The sequence below is a fragment of the Syngnathus scovelli genome, chromosome 11, assembly GCF_024217435.2.
Source record: "Syngnathus scovelli strain Florida chromosome 11, RoL_Ssco_1.2, whole genome shotgun sequence".
Taxonomy (NCBI): Eukaryota; Metazoa; Chordata; class Actinopteri; order Syngnathiformes; family Syngnathidae; genus Syngnathus; species Syngnathus scovelli.
In genome coordinates, this window is record NC_090857.1 from 15,972,133 (window position 1) to 15,990,680 (window position 18,548).

General features: G+C 41.4%; 2 long non-coding RNA genes across 2 annotated transcripts in view; one reads left to right on the top strand and one right to left on the bottom strand.

The window, feature by feature from the left end:
* LOC125977313 (uncharacterized) overlaps positions 1 to 18,548 on the top strand; it is a 205,763-nt gene that overhangs the window by 96,188 nt on the left and 91,027 nt on the right. The gene's annotated exons all lie outside the window — the stretch shown is intronic.
* LOC137840765 (uncharacterized) lies at positions 13,827 to 18,468 on the bottom strand. Its single transcript, XR_011087779.1, has 2 exons — positions 15,035 to 18,468; positions 13,827 to 14,906 (listed from the first exon to the last, which is right to left on the bottom strand). It is a non-coding gene; the product is annotated as an uncharacterized lncRNA (long non-coding RNA).

Sequence of the window (18,548 nt, forward strand, 5' to 3'; positions counted from 1 at the left end):
TGTTCATCTTATGCCTACCTATTCCAAAACTTCTCACTTGTGGAAAATTTCAAATTTTCAACTTTAAAATTCACGCCCAATTTTACAAAATTCTTTCTATATTTTTATCAATTTTCTAGCCATTTCAACACGTTCCAAATTTAAACATAATCTTGTAGCTTTCCCCGAATTTTTATTCAGCCTCTTCGCCTTCACACGCAATTTCTACAGAAATCAATAATTCTAGTTATTATTGTTAATTATCCATGGCCCTCGTAAGGACAAGCCGCACCAGTAATGGATGGATGGATGGATTGTTAATCCTAACCCCAAGTGCCTATCATAAATTGCCATTTAAATCAATTGTCGCAAGGGTCATGTCATTGTATTAGTTATTTAAAGCCCTACTGTATTACTATTTTGCTGACTATCCAGAATTCCAACTTTCTTATGGCCCCTCACCCCTTCAAACTGAAATATGCATCCTATAAATCAGTCGCAGTTGATGTGTAATCAAATTCTGTTGTTTTTTGATAAAGGTCAATTAAGTTTAGCAATTCAGCCTTCTGTTGCCCGAATCCAAATTTTCACTGGTCCAATTATGAAATTTCATTATTTTCAGTTAGATTAATTATGTCTTCGAAATGCTAAGTTACATATAAAAATTTATGATTCAAATGATTTAATTTCTATTGATCAATGTCCACTTTACGAAGTTTCTGATCACGCTGTCGTATAATTTGTCAGTGTATCTTCACTGTCCATATCTATGTATTTTGTTTTTTATCCCCGTTTCAGTGTCAATAAGCAGCCTTATTATTCCCTCTTTTATCAAAACTCCTCAGTTATGTCTGCCCCAGCACCCAAACACACTTCCATCCCTTTTGTCCCACACTCCACCAACTTTGTAATGCTTCAGCAGTCTTTAGCAATGTGTCGAGTTTGACTTCATGTGACTCGTGCAAGTCTTTAGCAGCCTCTCCTCTTAGATTCTCATGATGATGATTCAGGGCTGGATTGTCCGCCATTCTCAAATGCGTCCATCTTGTCTTTGTTCTTTCAGTCCATTTTCTTTTTGATCTGCAACTGTGCGTATTTCACCAACTATATGGTTCTTGTCCTGTGAAGAGCTGTGCTTGCCCCCTTCAAGCATGATAATAGTTCCAGTTGTTCTCCCAAAGGTCAAAGGTGTCTCATGACCAGGGACAGTCCTCTGTTGATTTTGAGGCAGCCAGTAGAGTACAAGGACTCAGTTCAGGACTTGTGCCATGCGCTAGGGCAGAACACACTGGGACACAAATTTCAGAAAACTATCTTCGTGTTATCAATCTTCCTGTGTAGTATTTGTTCCTTACACCCCAAATCTTCCCATTAACATATTGTATCCTATCAGTTGCGCACACTCATCATCTTACTATCAAGCCGCCCTCATCAAAAGCTTTTTTTTTTTTTTTTTTTGAGTAATCCATCCACCCTACCCATTAACACGGCTAAAATCCTCGTTCCAGTGTTTATCATCAAATAAAGTTCTGAAATCCTTTGTAATAAACTGTAATGTAATTTAACAATCTACCAACATGGTTGTATATGCGGTGAATGTTATTGTTCAATCTATAGGTCATACAGCGCCGGTGTTCCAAATATGACACTCCTCCTTGATTTAACATCTCATAAGTTATTATTGTCAGCAGTGCTAAAGGATAGTGCTTGGAAGTGAATGTCTTATCGCCCAATTTAAAACACATGCCACATTTGAGCTAGTATTTATTCCTTTATTTATTTCCCATCCTCATGTTAGCTGGCATGTGTCAGAATTAAAATGGAATTTTGCTTTTAATTTTAAGTCTTTCAAAATTGCTATATCCTTACTGCACCGAGATAAACTGTTAAATATATCTTTAAAAACAAACAAAAACAATCTATGCTCCTGCACAGACTCTTAAAAGTGGCACCCAAATGCCAGATTACAAATCAAACCTCCTCCTTCACTCTCACATTTTTGATAAAACAGTCTACTTATCTAGACACTGTCATCACATACGAAATAATGGCCTGCAAATTAAATATAGTGTTGTTGCTGTGGTCCCTCAAAACATGTGACTAGGATTTGGACAATTATTAACCCCCATCAATTGATCAATTATCTCCTCACTAAATTCCTAGCCTGTTGACCTATCTGCATAAAGTAGACATTTACAATGCAGGGGATAAGAGAATAAGAAGGAACACCTTAACAATAAACACAAGGAAAACCTAACAATAAACAAAATAAACCCAAACCACAATCAAAACCAAATAAACTAGGCCCGTGACCTATGTAGACCAACACAGTACTCCAAATATTTCCCCATTAAAATTTAAGCCTTTTTATGTAGAGCACCATTGATTTCTAATCATTGACCTAATTTTATCCTTAATTTAATCCCAATCACGAATGCCCACTACTTAATACTTTACTTGGTGTTCTTTTGATAAAAAGTGCCCCCCCTTGCAATGTCGTTTTTATTTGTTGTTTTTAACTCTAAGTGATTCAAATCTTTGACTTATCCTTACCAATCAATAATTCCTCCTAAATTTAAAATCTGCAATCATAATTTAATTTTATCCAATTCTACAATGTATGTTCTCTCTTACTCTCACATTTTTATGAGGGCTGGGCACTCTCCTCGTTGGACGAGTTTCTGACCACAACCCTCAGATTATTCTATCATTTCTAATTTTTACATTTAACAATGCAAATCTGATAAACCATTGTCTAGCACACCGTTTCCGTGCACCAATTTAACGCAATTCCATCCTTTATAACGAACTGATACACAAAGACAAACATACACATAAACAAACACACGGGCCCACAACATAGACATGACAATCTTCCCAGCTGATAACAAGGGTGGGGGGGGGGGGGGGGGCAACTGAAGTGCGGAGAGCCTCGCCACCAATGTAACCCCCCACCTCTGTCCAAAATATGCATTTGTGCCCACCTGACCGTTTGGCCTAAACTTTAGAGCCGCACCCTTTTGAAAACAAAAATGGTTACAGTTTAACCCCACCACACAATGGGATATAACCTTCATGCTAATTAAATATACATTCTTTATCAAATTCTTGTTAAGCCATTTTTCTGACTCCAACTCTCATGCAAAATCAAAATAAAATCAACAATTTTATACAAATCAACTCATTGTTCTTCATGAACCACAAATCATCACTTCCATCCCATGAACAGCACCACAACTAATCACTCACTTCTTCAGCTGTGCCGCTGTCCCATCTGACAGCCAAGCCTGCTTTCCACACAATATCATCATAGACACACTTCAACAATTATGTAGTGGTTAACCCAGTTACCCTTCCGCCCTAGACAACAATATAAGTCTCTAAGGTCGCACTATTGAGGTCGCCAGGCATCCGTCCTGCTATATCAGCGATGCCTTCACCATTTTTTTATTTATTTTTTATTTTTTTCTTCACGAGTCCCCGACTCGTATTGGTGGCCTGGCCGATCCAATCGACCCCGACCTTAGGCAACAGTATAAGTTCCTAAGTGTCTACTATTGAGGCCACTCAGGTGCCCATATGCTAGTCACTCTCATCCCACAAGTTCCAGCGGTGTGAGCGCCCTTTGCTGATCAGACAAAGTCCTCACCACCTTTCTCTTAATTCACCACGACTCGGACATCCCAGATGTCCCTCGCCTTAGACAGCCCTATAATGTTCTAATGTCACATTATTGGAGTCGCTCGGCATCCGTCCTGCTATATCAGCGATGCCTTCACCTGTTTTTGTATTTTTAATTTTTTCCACAAATCACTTTTACCAAGTTCCACACAAACACACACTTCTATACAACCACCATTCCTGAACACAGAGCTGAAATTATTAATTTTTGTATTCCGCTTTCACTCCACAATATTGCTGAACTGGGAGAGAGAAAAAAAAAAGTTTCCCCCTTACCTTTTGTGCCGATCGGACTGCAATACTGTTGAGCAAGAGCGGAGAAGGAAGAATCCTTTGTGGAGCATGCACTTTCCCTTCTGAAGAAATCACGTCAGGGTCACCATTTGTTGGATTTTGTCCACAATTTAGGGAGCGCGTTATCTGCGCCTCACGGCAAAAGCCTTTGCCAATCACCTGTTATCCAATTTACTCACTGCGTGCTCGTTTGATTTCTTCAGATTTAGGAAAATGCAAAGACACTGAACCAGAAATTAGACTTAGACAGATTGGTTGAGTTCAATCACAATTCTTGTTCAAAAAGCTCTGTTTTCAGGAAAGTACAATACAGCGCTGGGCCCTTCAAGAGCGGAAAGTCTCCATTCAGAAAAGGCAAAGTCCAAGGTTGTTAGATCAGTTTTATATTCAGTAGCACATTGTGGGCCGGGATTGATGGGCGATGAGTCTTCGGGGTGGGGCAAGTTCGAAGGAGAGTCTGCTTCCATGGGAGTGGTGCTGGTTATGGGCGATTCGGTGTGTAGGTGGGGGGCTGTTGGTGTGTGTGTGTGTGTGTGTGTGTGTGTGTGTGTGTGTGTGTGTGTGTGTGTGTGTGTGTGGAGGGGGCTGTTGTCTTCCATCCCGTCTCTCGGCCTTGGCGATCATCTTTGGCCGAGTTCTCGGGTGGGGGCTGTTGTCTTCCCTCCCGTCTTTCGGCCTTGGCGATCATGTTTGGCCGAGTTCTCGGGTGGCTCCTTCTGGCACCTGCTGGTTTTATCTCCACGTGACCTTCCTGTGAACATTCTCCTCCAATCTTGGACATAGACTATCGTACCTCATTGTTCCAATTGTGTCATCTTGTGCGAATTTATGTTAGCTTTTGGCTGTGACATCATTAATCTATTGCTCTTACCTGACTATGTAAAGTTTGTGCTTTTGATACTTCATGTCTTTGCTTACGTCATTATATTCTTAGTTTAATCATGTTTCCAACTGTATCTTTTCTTTGTTAGGCCAAAATATTTCCCTCTGTGCAGAACGTTCAGTAGTAATCAAAAACTGGCGTCTAGCATTAGTCAAAACACAAGATACAATCAAGTACTGAACGGTCAAGACGACTCTGGCTGTGTCCATGATTCAGAGAAAAAACATCAGGCATGCATTCCACAGTTCCTTAAGGGTCATTAAGCTATTTAGGTAATATATCAAAAGTCATGTTATTTCAAAGTCCTCAGAAATATATCAGATCATAAAGTTATAAAACCCTTTCTCATCACCACTTATCAAAAATGTCTAGTTATGTCTTCTTTATTGATTTGGTGTGTAGGTATAATTATATGCTTAAAATGTTTCTTTTATTTATTTATTTAATATGTGAATATACTTGTCTGCTTATGTACTTTATTCAATGAGGTTTGAGCATATCTGTTTTTGTAGCGAGGCAGGACTTTTTGTATTTCGACCTCATTCCTTCACTGTATCAAAGTTCGTGTGCAGCAAAAACATTTTCTTACGTACAGCATTTTCACCAATGAAAACAAAAAGTTTATTGGTTGGAAGGTGAATCCCCTTCCATAAAAACATCAGGAAACTCGTCTGTAGGTATTGTCTCTCTCGCAAATCTCTTCGGTTGGGAAGACTCTTCCACTGGGTGTTCTTTCCTTTTTGTAAAGAACTTATCTAGAGTAACTTGTTTCTGCCTTCTTTTAAGAACTTTGTGGAAGTGGCTAATGACAATGTCAATAAAAGCATACATAGCTCTGGTGTCCCAAAGTCCCAATGATCATCGTCACACACACACCTGTGTGTGGTGAAATTTGTCCTCTGCATTTAACCCATCCCCATGTGATTTTGATCCATCCCCTGGGGGAGAGGGGAGCAGTGAGCAGCAGCAGTGTCGCGCTCGGGAATCATTTGGTTATCTAACCCCCCCAATTCCAACCCTTAATGCTGAGTGCCAAGCAGGGAGGCAATGGGTCCTATTTTTATAGTCTTTGGTATGACCCGGCTGGGGTTTGAACCCACAACCGTCCAGTCTCCGGGTGGACACTCTACCACTAGGCTACTGAGCTGGTTCCGGGTTTATCGGGATGATAAAGATCGACAAAATTCTGCAGTTAATTCCAGCCCGGTCATGTTTTCTCGGGTCCTCTTGGCTCATCTCGCGAGGTTCGACTTCCGAGTTTTTGTTCGACATCGGAAGCAAAAAAAAATCTCGAATTTTTCGTTCGAATTCCGATTCGTTCAAGAACTGGGACGTTCGAAAACCGAGGTTCTGCTGTAATAATAAAAAACTAGAAAATGTAATAAGTGAGTAATCCTGGAGAAATTGCGTGTGAAGGCGAAGAAGTTGAATAAATACTTGGGGAATCCCGCAGAATGATGTTTAAAGTTGGAATAGGTTGAATAGGTTGAAAAATGTAGAAAATAGAAGTAGAAAACGAAATTTTGTGAAATGTTGCAAAATTTTGCTCAAATTTTAAACGTTAAAACGTGAAATGTTTTAATTTGGCAATTTTGGTAATGTCCTCAATGTGATTTGAATGTGCTGAATCATGTGAATTTCAAACTGGAAGGAAGTAAATTAGTTGGAATGGGTTGAATCGATTAAAATATGTAGAAATGAGTAGTGAAAAAGGGAATTTTGTGAAATTTTGCACAAATTTTAAACGCGAAAACGTAAAAGTTTTTAATTTGGCAAGTTTGGTAATGTCCCCCAATGTGATTTGAATGTGTTAAATGATGTGAATTTCAAACTGGAATGACGTAAATGTGAAATGTTGAATGTGCCTTTAAGAATGAATGGGGAAATATTTGCCGGAAATTTGTGAATTTTGTGAAAACGGAAAATGTTTTGAATGAAAAAAACGAGAGCAACGGTGTCATTAATATTTGGAATAAGTTAAAAGTGGAACGGAGTGAATCGGTTGAAGTGTGTGGAACTAGTTAAGCGTCAAATAAGCGGGCGGAATAAGTAGAATAACTAGAAAAAAAACTAGAAATTTGCAATTTCTGGAGAAATTGCGTGTGTAGGTGAAGAAGTTGAAGAAATACTTGGGGAATGCTGCAGAATGATGTTTAAAATTGGAACGGGTTGAATCGGTTGAAAAATGTAGAAATTAGAAGGGGAAAAGGACATTTTGGAAAATTTGGTGTGAATTTCAAAATTGAAAATGTGGAATTTTTGGTAAGTGGGAAGTTGTGGAATAGGTAGGAAAATGATGAACAGTTGAAAGTTGGAACGGGTCTAATCGGTTGAAAAATGTAGAAATTAGAGTTGAAAAACGAAATTTAGGAGAATTTGGGAAATTTGAAAATGTCCCCAATATGATGTGCTGAATGATGTGAATGTCAAACTGGAAGGATGGAAATGCTTTGGAATGGGTTGAATCGGTTGAAAAATGTAGAAATAATAAGTGAAATGTCGGCGCACCTAGATTTAGTGCTGGTGCACCTAAATGAAAGCGTTTAGAGCAGGGGTGTCAAACTCATTTTTGTCGAGGGCCGCATCATAATCATAGTTTCCTTCGGAGGGCCATTATGACTGTCAATATATGATATACAGTATAAGCTACACAACAAACTGATGAATAACAACAGTTTTGAAATCAGAGACGAGTAAAAGCAGATATTTGAAAAGATGCATGATAATAAAACTTGATCAATATCTTTATTTTTTTAAAAGTGAAGACAATTTGCACTTTTAGTATTGACACAAGTTGATGCATAATTTGTCTTTGCGGGCCACATAAAATGATTTGGCGGGCCGTATCTGGCCCCCGGGCCTTGAGTTTGACACCTATGGTTTAGAGTATCCATTGCCAAAAGTTAATCTGGCGCTTTGATGATGTTATTTAGGGTCATCATGGTGAGATTTAAAGTCGTCATGATGGGATAAAAAATCATCATGCCTAACTAAACTCATGATTTAAAGTCAAAATTGACAACAATTGAGAAGTGAGAGGATGACATAAAAATATGGCTGAAAATAACACTTGACTGAGTTGCGTCTGACGGTGACCCAATGAAAAATCGCAAAAGCTCCAATATTGAGTTCAAATTTAGATTGAAATACTTTATTGTTAAACGTTTTGGCATGTCTATTCACATCATACGTTATGTTAACAAGTCTTTATGTTAATACCAGTAGTCTAAACGCAATTGCATTTTAAGTGTCATTGAGTTGTGGATATTATATGTACAAATTTAAAGTTACCAGTTTGATATCATAGTGTTTGCTCATTTGTACTGTGTTAATTGAATCAAATAAGAGAGAGCAAAGCTAAACTATATCCACTAACCTTCCCAAACGGAATCTGAAACGCATGAAAATAGAAGAAGCTCACAAACAAATCCACAAACACATTAAATAAAAGAGATACTAAGTGTTAACAAATCAATAAAAGGAACACAAAAGGACATTTTGTTGTTAGGAAATTAAACATTTAACATTTATTGATCAACATTCATTCACACATTCAATTAATTTCAACAATTCAATTAATTTCAACAATTCATTCAATTCAACATTTATGCATCAACATTCATTCATTCATTCATGCATTCATTCACACATTCAATCTTTGTCACGTCCTTCTGCACACGAGTGACAGTGATGGGCATCCCATCTTGTGGGATATGGGGGGGCTGGCTGAAATTTCCACACATTAAGCTTGATGCTTATCACTTCACCCAAATCAGACACATCCTCCACCACCTCTTCCCCATAGAGTATCCCAAAAACGGTGATGATGAGGCTGGAGTTGCAGGCCTGTTGAATAAAATAAATAAATAAATAAAAACAATCAAATTAGTGTTTATGAATGGAAAACGTTTACCAAAGGTGGAAAATAACAAAGTACAGATATGTTAAATCTTAACAGAAATGGAAGTTAGTGATACATTTGCCAGTTAATGAGGTTTAAATGTTGATTATAGTGCATTATGAAATTTGGGATACTAAGCTTGGCTAGAATGCAATCTGGGAGAGTATTTTACCATCAGAGAAAAGTTCTCTCTGCTTCAGGAAAGGAAATGATAGATTATAGATGCACTGTATTTAATATGCACATGCGTTTAATAAAAACTTAAGAGCACACTGAAATGAAACTGACTTCAATAAATGTGTTAAACCGAAAATAGCCCAGTCAGAAATCACAAATTCTTAAAATTCTTAAAAAGAAAATTCTTTAAAAAGGCATTTTTTTAGTCTTGGAACGGATTATTTATTTTTCCATTGTTTGTAAAGGGAAAAATAGATTGAGAACCTGATCCCAGTTGATCTTGGAAAAGGGAATAATAAGCAATAAGCAAGCACCTTTTCAATTCCACTGCTATGAAGCCATTTACTAACCTTTACATCTGTGTATGTTGTAGAATGGAGCATTACTCCTGACTCGGTCACCTGGGCACTCAGGTGTGTGAATTGGAAGGAACCCCCTACCTTCAGCTCTACTAGATTAGCCTCCCGCCAAAGGCCAATTTTGCGGTAGTTTAAAAATGCGTATAAGTATAAGTATGCGTGCAAAGTGGGAAGTACAAATGGCTACTTACTTTACTTAAGTGTTAAACTCCGAATTGGCGCAAGGCAGTTCCCTCCTTGGCGCACCATGCAGATTGGACGCATCTAAAGTGGACCAAATTGATATCCCAATTACAATAATTGTGTTTGACAATGAGTGTGTCCTGTGTCTGTGTACACAACCTTAAAGATGACAAAAAAATAATAACGTTTTGGTACCTTAGTGTGTGTGTGTGGGGGGGGGGGGGGAGCTTTGCATGCGCATGCATGTACATTATTGCACATGCATCATGTCTTCACAAGTGTACACAAATACATGTGTGTACATGTGCATTTGTGGGTGCAGGTAACTTACATCGGTTATTATGCCATCCAGTGACACCCATCTCCTCAGGGAGTTTTTTGACTACCTCCTGAGGAGATGATACCACTGAGTTGGGGTAGACCAGGGCCCTGGCCTCTTCCTCCAACTGTGGGCTGGTGTGCACTTCCGCCCCGATGAAAATTCTGGAGCCGGGTTTGGTGTGGAGCAAAAGGCCCCGTTCATCCACACCAAAGTTTAAAAAAATGTACTAACTGTTGCCCTCTGTGAGTGTGTAGCATATCATGACTGCTACAAATTAACACTGGGCAATGATTCAATATTACTGATCTTACTTGGTCAGTACATCTCAGCGCTTAGAGTTATAATGTCATCTGGTAAATAATTTTGGAAGCACATTTCATAATGGCGCCTGTGCATTTTTTTTTTTTTTGGGCCAACCGAAATCAAAGATTTTGATAAAAGAACACTTTAAAAGTTGTTTTTATCCGTTTATGTGTCGGCTGAAATAAATGAATTACGCATCGTGTATCTTTCCAGAAATGTCCTTACTCCGTAACGCAAAGTGCATGCATCATGGGTGTGGCGCATCCATTTTGTTAGATTGCGGCAGATGCACACGGCAGACGATAGGTGCAAATAGTCACCCAAGAGCTGTGTGTCTGTGTGTGTGTTCCATCAACACACAGGGCATGTGATGCGTCAGTGCAGTAGTGTTGGAGTAGTAGTGCCTGTAGTTTGTGCATGCTGCCTCTGCTTGCTACTTTTCTACTTTCAGCTACCGCCACCGGCTAGCCCTCTGTTTCCGGGGGTGAAAAGAGGAGCCGAGTGTATAAGCCTCCTCAGCCGGTACACAGCCTCTCCATTGCCAAGACTTGCACACGCCTCCTCGTAGCCACACACGGTAACTGGCACCTTGCGGTCCCAGGCCAAGTTGTGCAGGATCTCGGAGCAGCTGTGGGCCCCAGAGATGTGGCATGTAGGTCCACCGGTGTGTGGACACGCCCTACTGCCCATCGACCACTGTCCCGGCTGTGGGTAACTAGCTCCAGCTATGGGTAAATAGTGAAGACCTCAACGGTGGACCAGGCGGAGGATGATGGCTGACCTAAGGGGTGGCGTCACAACGGCTGGGAAGGCGGATGAAGGCTGCAGCAGAAAAGGGTCACCAGTCGTCTTGGTCTCCTTGCCACTGGATTCTGACCCCGATCTGTCAAGGACCGTGTGGTGACCTGCTGGACAGATCACCGCCTGATACGATCCACGATGTCCATCAGACTCAAGAGGAAGAGGAGACTGCAAAAGAAGCTGAGCCGGCAAACACTAAACCTTGAGACCCTGAATAAAACTGCCGCCCTGCAGCTGTTTCAGGCCTCTCTTGGAGAAAGCCCCAATCAGGAATACCCTGAGGACATTGAAGAACACTGGAGCCTGCTCAAGTCTTCCATCCTCGACACCTGCAGTGCCACTCTCGGGTACAAGGGCAGAAAGCATCAGGACTGGTTTGATGAGAACGACACAGAGATAGAACAGCTCATCTCCAAGAAAAGGGAAACATTTCGTGTCTGGCAAAATGACATCACCTGCACAGCAAAGAGACAGGCTCACTCCAGAGCCAAGGCTGACGTCCAGAGCCTGGTGAGACAGATTAAAAACTCCTGGTAGACAGAAAGGGCACTGGAAATCCAGAGTTTGGCAGACTCTGGTGACACCAGGGGCTTTTTCAATGCTACCAAGGCTGTCTACGGTCCAAGCCATCGCGGCCAAAACCCCCTGCACTCTAAAGACAGGCGGGAGCTGTTGAAGGACAATGAGTCCATAAACAACCGGTGGAGAGAGCACTTTCAGGAACTCCTCAACCGTGATAGCACAACTCAGTCAGATTTCCTCAGTCACATCCCTCAGAGTCCCATCAGGGAAGACATGGGTGAACCTCCCACTTCAGCAGAGGTCCAAGATGCCATCAGGAGCCTGAAGAACAACAAGGCCTCTGAGCCAGATGGGATCCCAGCTGAGGTCCTAAAGGAAGGTGGACCAGAGCTCCAGCTCTACCTCCATTCCCTCTTTCTGAAGGTCTGGGAAAAAAAAAAGTACTCCCCTCGGAGCACAGGGATGCTCTGATAGTGACCATTTTCAAGAAAGGGGACAAAGCGGATTGCGGAAACTATATGGGCATCTCGCTCCTTTCAGCAGTTGGCAAAGTACTTGCTCGTGCGCTTGCCAATTGCCTACTGCCACTGTCTGAGGACACGGTGGATCGCCAGGCCCTATGGAGCATCCTTCTGAGGTATGGTTGCCCGGATAAATACGTCAGAATACTGCAATTATTACATGACGGAATGGCAGCCACAGTGCTCAACAACAGCTCCTTGTCTGAGCCTTTCACTGGAGAGACAGGGGTCAAACAGGGATGCATCGTTGCACCCACCCTGTTCTCTGTCTTCATTGCCGCCATACTCCACCTCATCGATGAAGAACTACCACACGGAATCCCGATTTGGTACAGAACTGATGGCAGGCTCTTCAACCCTAACAGGTTCAAAGCCAAAACCAAGATCAGAACCACCACAGTCATGGAGCTCCAGTATGCAGACGATAATGCCATTGCAGCACACTCTGCAGAAGACCTCCAGGGCATCCTGAACTCCTTCGCTAAGGCATACAGAGCCCTGGGTCTGACCGTGAACATCAAGAAGACCTAGGTGCTACATCAACCCCCACCCAACCAGCCATCTACTCCGCCCATCATAAATGTGGATAACACTGCACTTGAATATGTTCACCACTTCCCCTACCTCGGCAGCCTTCCCTCCTCCAAAGCGGACATTGACTCTGAGGTCAAGCATTGCCTGAGCTCTGCCAGTGGAGCGTATGCCAGACTCCGGAAAAGAGTCTTTAAAGACAGAGACCTCCGGGTTGACACCAAGCTCCTGGTTTACAAAGCTGTGGTTCTCCCCACCTTACTTTATGGGGCAGAATCATGGACAACCTACAGCAGCCACCTACTAAGAGCTCTTGAACAACAACACCAGAGAACCTTGAGGAAAATACTCAGGATCAAATGGGAGGACAGACACACAAACATCAGCGTTCTGGAGGAAGCCAGGATACCGAGCATCACCACCTTAATAATGCAGCACCAACTCCGATGGACAGGACATCTCATCCGCATGACTGACACCCGCCTCGCCAAACAGATGTTATACTCCCAGCTGAAGAGAGTTCCGCGAGCCCCGGGCGGGCAAAAGAAACGTTTCAAGGACAACCTCAAGTCCAATCTCAAGAAATTCCAAATAACATCTCAGGACTGGGAGTGCATCACCTTGAACAGGAACTGCTGGAGGGCAGCGGAAGGTGCAGCACATCACGAAAAGGAACTCCGCCGTGTCGCAGAAACCAAACCACAACGCCGTAAGGAAAGACAAAAACAGGCTCCAGCACGACCACAACCCACCACCAATTTTCCCCTACCTACAATGCAGAAAAATATGTGGATCCCGGATCGGCCTCTACGCCCACCTGCGGACCCACAAGTAGATGACCCAGAGAAGAAGACAGTCATACTCGTCCCGAGTGACCTCCGATGATGATGAATTGAAACACAAAACAAACATGTATTTTTGACTGACTAATTAATTACTAATTACACGTTCACTGACTGATCCGTTGATGCACGGGAAGGCAGTTCACTCATTGACCCGCGATGAACTGGAAATGCAAATCACTCACTGATTCGTTCACTCGCAGATTCGTTCTTTGGTGAACGGGAAATGCAATCCCCGACTCGTTCGTGAACGGGAAGTTACGTCACTGACTCGTAAAGTCCCTCCTCCATCTAACGCTCGCTGGCGCTGCTGATTGGTCTTCACGAGTGAGTGAGTGAGTGAGTGAGTGAGTGAGTGAGTGAGTGAGTGAGTGAGTGAGTGACAGACAGCATTGCTGCTATGCCATTGCCAGCCGACACACGTTATGCTAACATTGATGTTTTAATTTTGTGTTTGTTGGCTTGTAGTTGATGGTGTTAATATACCAAATGTGTTTGTGTTTGAATACAAGGTTGAAAAAAACCCGTTATGCCAACATCTTTTTATTTTGGGGGGCACCAACTCATATAACAACGTAAAACACATACATATTGTCATATAAAGCAGTTAACCAAATGTCAGATTTTTATGTTTTGATTGGCGAATATAAAAGCAAAGAATAACCAGACAAGTTATAACATAAATGTTTAATCATAATAATAATAATAACCATAACTAGAAATGCAATTTCTGGAGAAATTGCGTGTGAAGGCGAAGAAGCTGAAAAAATCTTGGGGAATGCTTTTTGTGTTAAGCGCAAAAAAATGATTTGGGGTTACTTCCGGTTTAATTTACATAATTCGACCACTTCACCCTGTGAATACACAAGTTTTAGTGGGAGTCCACCTTGCGGTATTGTTGGCGGCTCAGCAAAGGCCTTGCTCCACACACTCAAGGCAATACTTGTTTCGACCCCCTCCCCATCCACCAACTTGACCTCCTCCTCTTCAATCATTAGTCCTATAGCCAGTAATTCAACAGTTGACTCGTAGACCTAGTGATTAAAAACACAATTAGGTTTGCTAAGGTGAAAACTGAGAACAATTATATAACTCAAAGGTCACAAATAAGTCTATAAAGTTAAAGGTCAATTCATCACAGTCACATCACATGCAATTACTAATTCACAGGGTGTCAATAAAGTCCTTCCATTATCTGTACCGTTTTGTCCCCACCACGGGGGGTTGTTCGCAGACGCGCTGGTCATAATTCAACAGCCTTTCTCGTAAAGTTGTAAAATTTGAACGAGATTGTATGGAAAGCCGGCATTCGTAGTATTCTACTCGTTCATTAAAAACAACCTAAACTGATGAAATTCTTTTTCCATTTTACAGCCTTTTCTTTACTCACTGATATCTTTGAATATTGTGTCGTGTTGAGAGACAGCCCAAATTCATTGGTCACGGTGTTCAAGTGAGTGAAGGTGTACAATGCCCCGACCTTGATCGGGGTCAAGTTGGCCTCCCTCCACACCGCCACTCTTACCACAGCTTACTTGTTTTACATATACGATGCTCAATGGCACCAACTGAGCCCCACGTACCGACACCATTCTGCTTGGCTGTTTCTAAATTGGAACAAACAGACATACGATTGTGTTATCCTGCAATGTTTAATGCAAGGGAACACATTTTTGTATTTTTAGTAGTTCTAAATATATATTTAAACATGCATGTGTGCGTGAAGTAAACTTACACTTTCAACATGGCCCTCAATAGTTACCAGCCCCTCCGGAGGGTTTTCAAGCACTTGGCTTAGAGACACTGGCACCGACGTGGGGAAGATGAGCTGGATTGCCTCAGCCTGCAAGTCATCACTACACTCTACATGCGCCCCCATGTACATTTTGCTGGTTGGTTTTGCAAAACAGCACGTTGGGGTTTCTCGCGTCCGTGGTAAAATGGGAAAACACATAACTGTTGCCCTCTGTGACTTTTAGGTGACTAAAAAGGGTCAACTTGATAGCACTGGTACCGTCACAGAGGGCAACAGTCTCATTTCGTAGCTGCCGTCCATTTGAACGATTGAAGCACCATCCGGCTTCCAGCCTCTGGCCCGGGTGTCCCTCCTTATCCCCACCACTTTTAGCGTTTATGACTTTTCTGTTCATTCTGAAAGAGAAAGTGACAATTAAGATCTAGAATTTTTTGGATCATTTTTTTTTTTTAATGTGACTCCAAGTATGTGAAGTGAATGTCTAAAAATGTGCAAAGTACTTCGCAATCTGGCACATGCATATCCCACTGCTGCATTTGGGGACAAGGTGAAGCATTTTTAGCCTTCACTCGAACTAATTGCAAAAAGGATGACCGAAAGCAGCCACATTAAATGTTGCTTGTTTTTGTAACATGTGATTTTACTAATTATCCCTTGTTTGTTTGTGTATCGACTTTAACTTTAAACCAGCAATGTCATTCCTCGTTAACTCAAATTGCAAGAACATGGGTATGGCCATTTTGTCCCATTGTGCACACACGGACAGCCAATTTTCCTCATGCAAAAGCCTTGCTTGCAGACTTTGAACAGCCTTCTTATGACACAGCATTAATTTTCACGGGTAAAACAATATAGCAGATTTAAAAGTGCCGCCTATGCTTGTTTTACAACTTGTTTTCACTTTCATGCATCTGATGGAGTTAATTCATACCAAATTCATCAGAATGTACCTCAGAAAAAAGACCATTTTGACAACAGAACAATATTTTTTCCGAGTATCGTAAATAAAAAGAGAGGATCTTAGAATACTTGATTAACTTCCACCCAGTTTGGAAATAATTTGCACACCAACACATCAGTCCAGGTTAAAATAATAAATTAATAAATGAACTAGGCACATGCCTCAGTGTTTATCGAAGATGTTTATCGAAAATAAAATTTCAAGTTGGAGGGGTGATAGCTGAGAAACCACTTACCTCTGTCTTCAGGTTTGCTGTAATTAGGGCAGTTTAGAGTCTCCACCCGCTTTTATGCGTGGTAGAGTCAAAAAAACAAAAACTGGGCATAGCGTCAGAACTTCATTAGTTACACGGATAGATAGATAGATCTTTATTGTCATTGACACATGTACAACGAAATTAAAAATCAGTGCTTCTGCTAAGAATTTTTTTAAAAAAAGCTAAAAGTTTATATAAACTAAAAACAACACAAAAGCTCCAGTTCAGTGGCCTAGTGGTAGAGTTCTTTTATATCAAACAAATTATTTTAGGTGCATTACCTGACATGTTTCGGCGGGTTCTTCCGCCTTCATCAGAGTGCCACACGTGGTTGTGACGCGTCTTTATCAGCTGATGGATGAAGGCGTGGCTCACCTGTCAGATTTGACAGGTGAGTCACGCCCTCTGCTGTCCGTTCACCTCTCCAGGATGCTGTTCCAGGTTGTAGAGAGCATGTGGGCTCCCTCATCCCTGTTGATGGTCCTCGGGCCCTGCTTGCGGATCTCAATGGCCTCCCTGATCCAACGCTGATGTTTGTTTTCTTCAGTGCGGATGACTCTGCCCTTTTCCCAGTCCATGATGTGGTTTTCTCTTTTACAGTGGTCGGTAATGGCTGACTCACAGTGTTCCTGTTCTGCTTGTAGTTTTATTGCTCTTGTTTGTCTTGTTGCTGTCTCCTTCTCACACTCCTTCTTGTGTTCTGTTTTTCTTGTGATGAAGTTCCTCCCTGTCTCTCCGATGTACGATTTATTGCATGATTTGCATGGAATCTCTTATATAGAATTGCATTTATTTTTCGGGTTGACTCTGTCTTTTGAAAAACTTATTTATGTTATAGTTATTTGATATATTCTATTTCGTGTAGCAACTTGTATATGTTTTTATCGTTACAGTTCAGTAGTTGTTGGCTCGTTGAACTCTTGTTTTGTTAAATAAAGAGTCGTTTACCAAACCCACGTCTTTCCTAGTACTTTAACGCTACAATATAGTTACATACTAGATCTTTGCGGTGCGTGCGCGGCGTTGTTGACATACAGGATGAGGAATTTGATCGATGGATTTAATGATTTGGAGTGACACAGATGGTTTGATAATATTGTTGTAATATGATAGTTATTTGAAATACACTTTATATATCGTTATATGGGTCTGTGGAGTAATTAGAAATGCAACTTACAACGAGTCCGATGTCAGCGGTGCGGCGCGTATGCATACGCGCCACATACGCGTGGCATTGTTTACATAACGGATGATCGATGGATTTAATTAATTGGAGTTCTTCTTATCGTGGCTACAAGGCAGTTAATTACAAGGCTTGGGTAGATGTGGTTCAGCCACAGCTGAACACATTTCTGTCCCTTCTCAATAAACTCTGCTAAGTCCGGTGCTGTGCAGGGCGGCTAAGATTGTTCGTTTTGCAGAGGAGAACCCTTTGATGTTCACAGATAGAATTGTTAATGCTGGTCGTGAGGAGGTTCCTCGTTTCCAAGATCGACCTTTGTGTCTATCTCCAGGCATGATGTTGTTTTCTGTTCTGTAGCTTTGTGGCTTGTAGCTTGCAGCTTTCGGCGTAGCTTGCAGCGTAGCTTGTAGCGTAGCTTTGTAGCGTGGCTTATAGCTGTGTTGTAGCTTCTAACTTTGCTTAGCTTCATGAATTGGAGTGACACCGATGGTTTGATAAACGTGTTACTTATGTAATAGTTATTTGAATAACTCTGAATGTTACGTCAGCCCCGTTCTCAGCTCCTCGTTTGTGTATATATCACGTTAGCATACCGTATCCTGGTTTCATTGCTATCACCAATAAAGACTTATGAAGTGGGGGCCAAGGAAATTGTTGTCAATTGTTGTCAATGTTTGCATCGGGTTCAAACCATTTGTTGAAGAGAGTTTCAAGGGCTCTTAGTGACCCATGTTATGGTAGTCCTCTTTATATTGATGCTATTGGAATACGGAGGGGTGTCTCTAATGAATACAACTGTTAGATTTAGTCCCAGTTTTTTATCTTTAATGCTTGCTATGCTAACAGTTATTACCAAGAGGCAGCCTTCACAGTTTAAATATTTCATGTATGCCAGAAAGATCAATACACAGCTATGAATCCTTCTCTGCGAGATTTCGGAAGAAGGTCTGCTGTCCTGTTTGTGACATCATACAGTAGAGTGTGGCACCATTTAAATTGGGAGTTTGAAATTTAAAAAGGCAAAAAAAAACAAAACATGTTTGTCCTATTTTTCCGCTAGTAAACAACCAATGTGAAACAGAAAGTGTGACTT